This window comes from Pseudopodoces humilis, chromosome 13 (assembly GCF_049639895.1).
Source record: "Pseudopodoces humilis isolate 2021_Gansu_Grassland_sample_001 chromosome 13, ASM4963989v1, whole genome shotgun sequence".
In the NCBI taxonomy this organism is placed as follows: Eukaryota; Metazoa; Chordata; class Aves; order Passeriformes; family Paridae; genus Pseudopodoces; species Pseudopodoces humilis.
This window is the reverse complement of record NC_142212.1, coordinates 1049753-1058285: the sequence shown is the minus strand read 5'-3', so window position 1 is coordinate 1058285 and position 8533 is coordinate 1049753. Positions and strand designations below refer to the sequence as shown.

The following is an 8533-nucleotide window of genomic DNA, read 5'->3' as shown; positions in this document are numbered from 1 at the left end:
TTCTGGGCTTCCTTTAGTTTTCTAAAGACTTTCCTAGGACAGTAACTGTAAACACAGATACGTGTACATTCTTCTGTTACACGTCTTGTGATGGACATCTGACGAGTTCGGCGGGAGAAAATGCAGCACTCAATATGAATGATCAGCAAGTCTCATTTATTGGTAACTCTAAAACCACTTATATAGCATCAGTAATTAGGCTCATACATAGTGCAAAAGAAAGCTCATTATTGGGTATTTCATTTAAGGTCAACTCCACCTAATTCTACATCCCTGTGATCGCACATCTATGCTGAATTCACATTCTTCTGATCACAGCATCCTGTTCTCAGTTAACAGTTATCACTAAGGCCTCCCTGACTTTGCAACATCTCACACCAACTGTACTCCATTGTCTAACTCTTTCCCAGCTAACTGCTGCATGGGAATATGACCTTTGCTTTCTAGCCATTCCTCCACAATTCCCCTGTTTTCTTTTTGTACTAACAAAACTGTAGAAGTAGCTTTCTTTACCATGTTTTGCAAGCATTGCAGTATGCAAGGAATAAACAGTAACACAATCACAATGATCAATATAACAACAATTGCCATTTGTGCTAAATTTTTTAACCATCCTGTGAGACCTAGGGATTGAAACCATTCTTCTAATGGATTTGTTTCCATGGTTAATTTTTTCATATTGCTCTGTAGTTGTTGAAGATGAGCATGAATAGGCACTGAATGGTCAGAAAGATTCATGCAACACATCCCATCAAAGTCTTCACAGCCATGGCCCTGTGCTAATAGCAAAAAATCAATAGCAGCTCTATTCTGCAATACAGCATGCCTAACACTGTTCATATCCAAAAGCAAATCAGATAAAACCTTTGATGTCATGTTAAACTGTTTTCTTGTCTAACATGCCAGTCGTCGTAACTGTGTTAAGGCTTGAGCACTAGATACTCCAGGTGTAAAAATAGATGACACAATCACTGTAGGACGTTCTCAAAGCTCAACCTGATCTTTGCATTCTGGTCCCAACTGAAACACACTTCTCCTTTTTCGTAACCTGGTTCTATTGGCTCCTAATAGTTGCTGTATAGTGGGTGCAAACAATGTCAATTTCCCAAAATAACAAGGCCCTCCATTAATGTTTGCTGGCAGTCCTTGCCATGCACAATCTCCACAAATTAGAAAAATACCAGGTGGTAATTGTAAAGGTGTTCTGCTAGAATTTACTTTGTGAGACCAATTGCCACAGTATGCATGATTATTTTGCAAATATAGCAAATTTTGTGGAGAAACATTTGTACCATTTGGCCCATGAGACCTTTTTGCATGATTACTCCTAGCCCAATTGACAAAAGTTAAACAGTAATTGCTAGGGGCTGAACCTAATAGTCTTAACTCTTGTGGTTCTGACCCAGTAACATTTAAACCTGTAGCAATGTACCAATTTTGAGCTCCAATGGGATTTGCCTGAATTAAGCCTGTGTCACAGATATCGATCCTGAATCTACCTGATGGAATTTCACATAATGTTTTGTTTGCTTCCTTGGGTGTTTTCCAATTCTTTGTCCAGTTTTTAAACATTGTGGCATTGAGTGAATCATCTAAAGGTGCGCCCACTAAACAAGTTCAAAAAGGATCTGAAGGGGTAGCCATTGAAAGGCAAAAATTATCCTGTCCAGTTTGATTAGCCCACGTTATCCACATATTTTGTCTCTCATCCATGTCAATCAAAAACCCTTCATTTCCCTTTATCATGGTAAACCACAACAACAACCTGATCAGAGGTAGTCCTTTAAGGACTTTAAAAGGATTGCGGCAGTTCAGCCAGCATCTTGGCTGGATCCCATGTGAGATCTTGCTTCCCTTTTCTTTTACCCCTCTGCCTCGCCCGTCGATTCGGTTGCTTCGAACCACGGGGTGTTCCATCTTCTCGGCAGCAGGGATAACTTTCAGGGAAAGACCCTTTCTCTCGAGACTGCTGTTTTAAAAATTGCTCCCAATTTTTATTTTTTACCCCTGGGATATCACACTTGACTTGTGTCAGTGTCTTACGACAACGTATTGTGGTTATTTCAATAATATATGGTAAAGGGGTATCAGGATGATAACAATAATTTTCTGGATTTATCCCAAAAGCAAAAATCTCCCACCATCTATCAGATCCTTTCTCAAATTGTCCTGTTTGCACACCTTCCTGTAATGCAATCTCAGTTAAATTTCTTTCAAAGTTGTAACACTCTGTACAAATCCCTCTTGGGGATCAACCCCACTTAGAATGTATCCACCACTTTTCCTTACACACTTTACAAATGTAACATACAAAAGGATAACATTCACAATTTGGTACTGTACACAAGATTTTCATGTGAGATTTCATCAAATCCCGTCTCTATGTTGATGGTAGAGAATGAGAAGTATCTGATAAATTTTCTGGATCAGCTGAAGGTAAATCCCTGGGATCAGCAGGTTTAGTCCATCGGCTTGGCACCCAGACAGGCCCTGTGGGGGTAGACACACAAAGATAACCACGTCCCCAGTACAGTACCTTGCTAGGACCTCCCCACAGTCCTGTTTTTGGATCCTTATAGCGAACCCATATTGGACTTTGAGTTTTCTCTGCTTCAGGCACACTATGACGTATTGCTGCAGGCAAATCACTGTTTCCAAAAATACATAAAAAATTTAGAACAAATAAACAAAGCAATAATCATTCTTGTGGATCTTTATTCTCCCTAAATTTGTTCAGATATTGTTTTAAGGTACCATTAGCTCGTTCTACTATTGCCTGACTCGTGGGGGAATGTGGAATCCCTGTTATGTGTTTGATTCCCCATGATTGCATCACTTGCTTAATTCTACTACTACAATAAGCAGGCCCATTGTCTGTTTTAATAGATCGTGGATCTCCCATGACTGCAAAACAACTTACTAAATGCCGCTCAACATTCCGTGCTTTCTCACCAGATTGAGCTGTAGCTCAGATGTAATGACTATAAGTATCAATGGTGACATGTACATACTTAACTCTCGCAAACTCTGCAACATGAGTAATATCCATTTGCCACAACTCATTAGCCTGTAATCCTCTAGGGTTTACCCCAAGACCCAATCCACTGCCTTGATTGTGAAAACTACAAATAGGACATGCTTCGACAATAGCCCGAGCCTCTTCTAAAGGTATCTGAAACTCCCGATGGAGACATTTTGCATTTTGGTGAAAGATGGCATGAGCTTCTCTAGCTAATGTCTGTGGTGGGACAGGACTATTTTGTGTCAATGAAACCAATCGATCTGCCCTAGCATTTCCTTCTCCTAAACCCACATCCCATTTGTGGCTACAAATATGGATAATAGCAAAGGCAGCAGTCCTCAGCTTTACTGCTCTTTGAAGCTGCAAAAACAGTTCATATAAACGAGGGTTTTTTACTTCCTTAATGTCTGCATTTTCAATACGTTCACTCACTCCTGCAACATAAAATGAATCAGTTACCACATTAACAGGACCCTTAAACTGCACCAAAACCCAAACAACAGCAACCAATTCCAGAGTTTGTAATGTGTCCTCCTTTTGAGCTGGAATAATATGATGATTCCATTTTCCTTCTGAATCTTGCCATGTAGCAGCAGCTGTACGAGATTTCTTTCCAGCATCAGTGAACACAGTTGATGCCCCTGGTAATGGCACAAATGATCGTTTGGGCTTTTCAATCCAATTCTGCTGGCCTATCCTTCGTAGTGGTATTCGAGGCACTTCCTCAGTACTGACTACACTGCTGTTGTCAAGCAATGCTTCTTGCAATGTGGAGCTGTGAATTAAATACCAGTTTAAAATGTCCTTTTATATTGGTATCTGAATTACAGCTGGATCTGCACCCATAATTTGCCACAATCGCTTCCGCCCTTGTTTTATCAAATTTGCTAAAATTTCAATTTTTTGAATTAAGGTATGTCTCTGTTGTAGTGGTGGCAACAACCACTCTAATACCCATATCTCCCCCGTTTTCTTTTGTTGCTGTGTTAAAGCTCCAATGAGATGTTGAGGTCCAAACCATACAGTAAGGTTAATGTCCAAGTCTGGATCTCGTCTATGAACAACACCTGTCTGGATACAGTCCATTATTTTATTGAGAGCTTCTTGTTGTTCACTGGTAACCTGTATAGGTGCTGTAGGATCAGTGCCTTTTAACAAAGGTTGTAAGGATTGTAAAAGTTCATTAGGAATACCCACAACAGGTTTAAGCCATTGTAAATCTCCCAGCAATCGCTGAGCATCATGAACAGTATGAAGTGACGTGTTTAATGACAGTTTCTGAGGGGCAACATATTGCTCAGTTAAAGTCCACCCGAGATATTTCCATGGAAATGACTGCTGTATTTTCTCAGGTGCAACAACCAGTCCATTCTGAAATAGTTGTGTTTGAATGTCCTTAACTTGTTTATCTGCAAAAGGTTGTGACTGAGCAAAAAGAATATCATCCATATAGTGATAAATAATAGTTGTAGGCCATCGAAGACGTAGTGGCTGCAAAGCATTATCAACATAAAGCTGGCACAAGGTAGGAGAATTACGCATACCTTGTGGTAAAACTGTCCATTCAAATCTCTTGTCTGGTTCTGCTCGATTTAATGAAGGCAAGGTAAAAGCAAATCTGCAAGTATCCTGTTCATGCAGTGAGATAGTGAAAAAACAGTCCTTTAAATCAATTATTAACAAGGGCCAGTCTTTTGGCAACATTGCAGGATTGGGCAAACCAGGTTGTAGCGCCCCCATTGGCTCCATTTGTTCATTTACTGCACGTAAGTCATGCAGCAATCGATATTTCCCAGATTTCTTTTTAATAGCAAAAATTGGAGTATTCCAAGGGCTTGTTGACAACTTTAAATGCCCTTGTTGATATTGTTCCAGCACCAATTGGTGAGCTTGTTGGAGACTTTCCCTTTTTAAAGGCCACTGTTCAACCCATACTGGTTCCTGAATTATCCATTTAAGTGGGAGTGGGAAAGTCCAAACAATGGCCTCTATTCTAAAGGGTGCTCATTGGTCAAAACAACACCAAGTTGTGATAAAATATCTCGTCCAATTAGACATTGAACTTTGTCTGGTAATGGAACAATTGACAAAACAGAATTGATGACCTTTCCATCTAATTGAATCTGGATTTGTGGAGACCTTTTTGCTAAAGTTAAGCCTCCCACCCCTGTAACAGTAACCATACTAGGCAACAAAGGCCATTCTTGGGGCCAATATTGTGGAGCAACAATACTTGAGTCCGCCCCAGTATCCAATAGTCCTTCTAATTGGTGGGATTCTCCATTATAATTGAAAACAACTGTTCGCTTGGGTCGAGTGTTTAAGTCCAGGGTAAGCAATGTAAGTCCTCCTGTAGAACCAAATCCACTCGTTTCCCTTGATTGATTTTTCAATGGTGTCAATTGATGGGTATATTGTGGCAGCGGCACCAATTGTGCAATTCGCTGTCCCTTATCAATTCTGGCTGGTGGTGCCAGTGTATATGCCATGATATATATTTCACCAGAATAGTCCACATCAATTACTCCAGGTAAAATAAACAGTCCCATTAAACTAGCAGATGAACGTCCCAACACTATTGCACCCATAACTTTTCCATTTATTATCACTGGTCCAATAATTCCAGTGGGAATCTTGTAGGGTTGTGATGTTAATAAATCCACAGTCACTGAGGCTGCCAGGTCCAGGCCGAGGCTCCCTGCTGTGGCAGGCTGGAGGGAAGTTGCACTGATGTTCCGGCAGCTGCTATTTGTGTCCTGGCGCGGCGGCTTCTCGCGCTGGCCTTCCCGTTTCCCGATCTCCGGCGGCAAACACTATCAGCGTGGGTATTGGACCGACACTGATTGCACCAAACAGATGGTACAGTACATTCCTTCCGAATATGTCCAAGGTTGCCACAGTGAAAACATTTGAATCGGGAGGCTGGAATCCTGCCATGGTTAGTTGTAGCCGCTTGTAGGGGTGCAAGAGCTGCTAAAACTTGACTCTGATTAGATGCAGCCTACTTTTCTAACCCTCATCCTAGTTCTTTAATTGCTTGGACTAACATTGCCTGTGAGCCCACTGGTATATTAGACATTCTCTCTAATGCTTCCTCAATAGTCCAATTAGCATTTAGGGAATTTAAAATTGACCTGGTTGCTGGATTACAATTTTGTAAGGCACATTGTTTTAATAATGCTCCCCTCATATATTCAGGAACACCTGCTCACTCTATAGCTGAAGCTGCTTTATCAATAAATGCTCCAAATGGCTCATCTCGCCCCTGTCTAATGCCCATATAAGATGGAATACCTCCTGGCTCCTTGATCCGATCAAACGCAGCTCGCGCTAACCATATTCCTTCTCTCAACTTATCTGGTCCCAAAATAGCTTGTGCTTCCACTTGACTATATGCTCCTAATCCCATAAGTTCTTCCAAAGTTAATCCATACAGTGGATCACCTGCCTGCCTTTGCACATTTACACTTTCTTGACAATAAGCTTGCCAGTGTGCATTAAACAACAACTGCTGATGCTGACTAAGAATCAATTTCATAATACTCTTACAATCTCCAGGCAACAAAATCTGTGTACCCCACAAATAATCAATCATCTGTCTAACCGGTTCACTGGTCACTCCAAACTGACTGACTGTAGATCGCAACTGTGATAACCATTTCCAATCTAAAGCTGTAATTTGAGCTTGTATTCCTCCCCCTTGCATTGGTGCAAAGGTTACGGGACATGCTACTTCTAATACAGCGTCTACTAAATCCTGATCTCCCTCTTGCAAAATATTCCATGCTAACGTAGCCCATGTCTCTCTTCTTTCCCGTGCAATAGCCTCACCTAAGTCACGCCCTACCCCAGGGACAGATTTATTTCCTATAGGGGAGGATGGTAACGGTGCCGAAGGCTCCGTTCCAGAATCAAGGTTAGTAGGTGAAGGAATTTGAGATGGCACAAAAGGATTAGCAGCTGCAGCAGGGGTTAGTGACTGCATGGGGGGGGTTCAAGATTACTGTGTTTGTGGCTGGTGGCAACGGACACTCATTAATTCCCTCTAATAATCTATTTTTTGACATAGCTGCAGATGCCTTTGTGGCAGCTGCCTGTTCAGCCTGATACTGCAAAAGAACATTATGAACTGTCCGCCACAGTTTTCCCAATTTTTTAGCAGTTTTATCATCATCTAAAGTAGCTTCCCACAATTTATCTCCAAATTTTCACCACTCACTTAATTCATGGACTGTATGGGGATTCTGAAAACAACCCTGAGCATACCCATAAGCAAGAAGTCCAGGAAGCTCCTTGCTCAAATTAAAATCTTCAACCTGTCGCTTTTCTAAAAAGCAGGTAAATAAATCATATGCTGCTTGCCTTTCCATCTTACCGTCAGCGCTGTTGCAGCCCTTACAAGGTTTCGGCAGCACATTACGGCAGGACTCTCCTCTGAGGTCGCCTGGACGCGGCAACCCTACTGTGCGATCAGGACTCTCCGATGAGGTTGCCTGGAATGCAGCACAGCTGTTGCTTTTCGCCGTCCTTGCTGCAAAGGACCCCGTCCCCTGTCGCCGACTCCCTTGGCCAACTCCGACTGCTATTTAAAGTCCTGAAGGTTCCAAAGGTTCCAAAGGTCCCAAGGGTCTCTAGGGTCCCAAAAGTCCCAAAGGTCCCAAAGGTCCCAAAGGTCCCGGTTGATCGGGCACCATTTGACGAGTTCGGCGGGAGAAAATGCAGCACTCAATATGAATGATCAGCAAGTCTCGTTTATTAGCAACTCTAAAACCACTTATATAGCATCAGTAATTAGGCTCATACATAGTGCAAAAGAAAGCTCATTATTGGATATTTCATTTAAGGTCAACTCCACCTAATTCTACATTCCTGTGATCGCTCATCTATGCTGAATTCACATTCTTCTGATCACAGCATCCTGTTCTCAGTTAACAGTTATCACTAAGGCCTTCCTGAACTTTGCAACATCTCACACCAACTGTACTCCATTGTCTAACTCTTTCCCAGCTAACTGCTGCATGGGAATATGACCTTTGTTCTCTAGCCATTCCTCCACAGACATCTCTCATGGCCAGTGCAATGGGAAAGTGTTATCCTGACCATCCAATCCCTGGCTGTGGTCAGAAACCTATAAATCCTGGGAGGAAAAATAAACTCTCTCTTCCTTTCACTACACCTCGACCTGTGTCCGTGTGATCTATTCAGCACCAGCGGCAACATCTGGTGAACCCCGACGTGTGCTGCAGGTGACAGTTGCAGGGTACTGTCTAGCCTGTGGATATGGCTGGTTTTGGGCTCTCACCTACGGAGGGCCTGGTTATGGAAATATGGTGTGCGGTGTTTGATCAGAAAGGGATTGATGTTTCGGATGGTGACTTTCAGCAATTGTATGAGTATGGGAGAATTGAGGGGTTTTTCCCTGTGGCTGAGGAGATTTTTTTGAAGTCGGCTTGGGACACTTTAGGCGATTCCCTGCTCGAGGCTCTGCTGGTCGATTATGAGCCCCAGCTG

At 42.2% G+C, this 8533-nt stretch overlaps 2 pseudogenes; both read right to left on the bottom strand.

The window, feature by feature from the left end:
* Positions 1–372: 372 nt before the first annotated feature.
* On the bottom strand, positions 373–1572 carry LOC148183186 (syncytin-A-like; annotated as a pseudogene).
* A 4115-nt stretch (positions 1573–5687) lies between these two features.
* LOC148183185 (endogenous retrovirus group K member 8 Gag polyprotein-like) lies at positions 5688–7007 on the bottom strand (annotated as a pseudogene).
* Positions 7008–8533: the final 1526 nt, after the last annotated feature.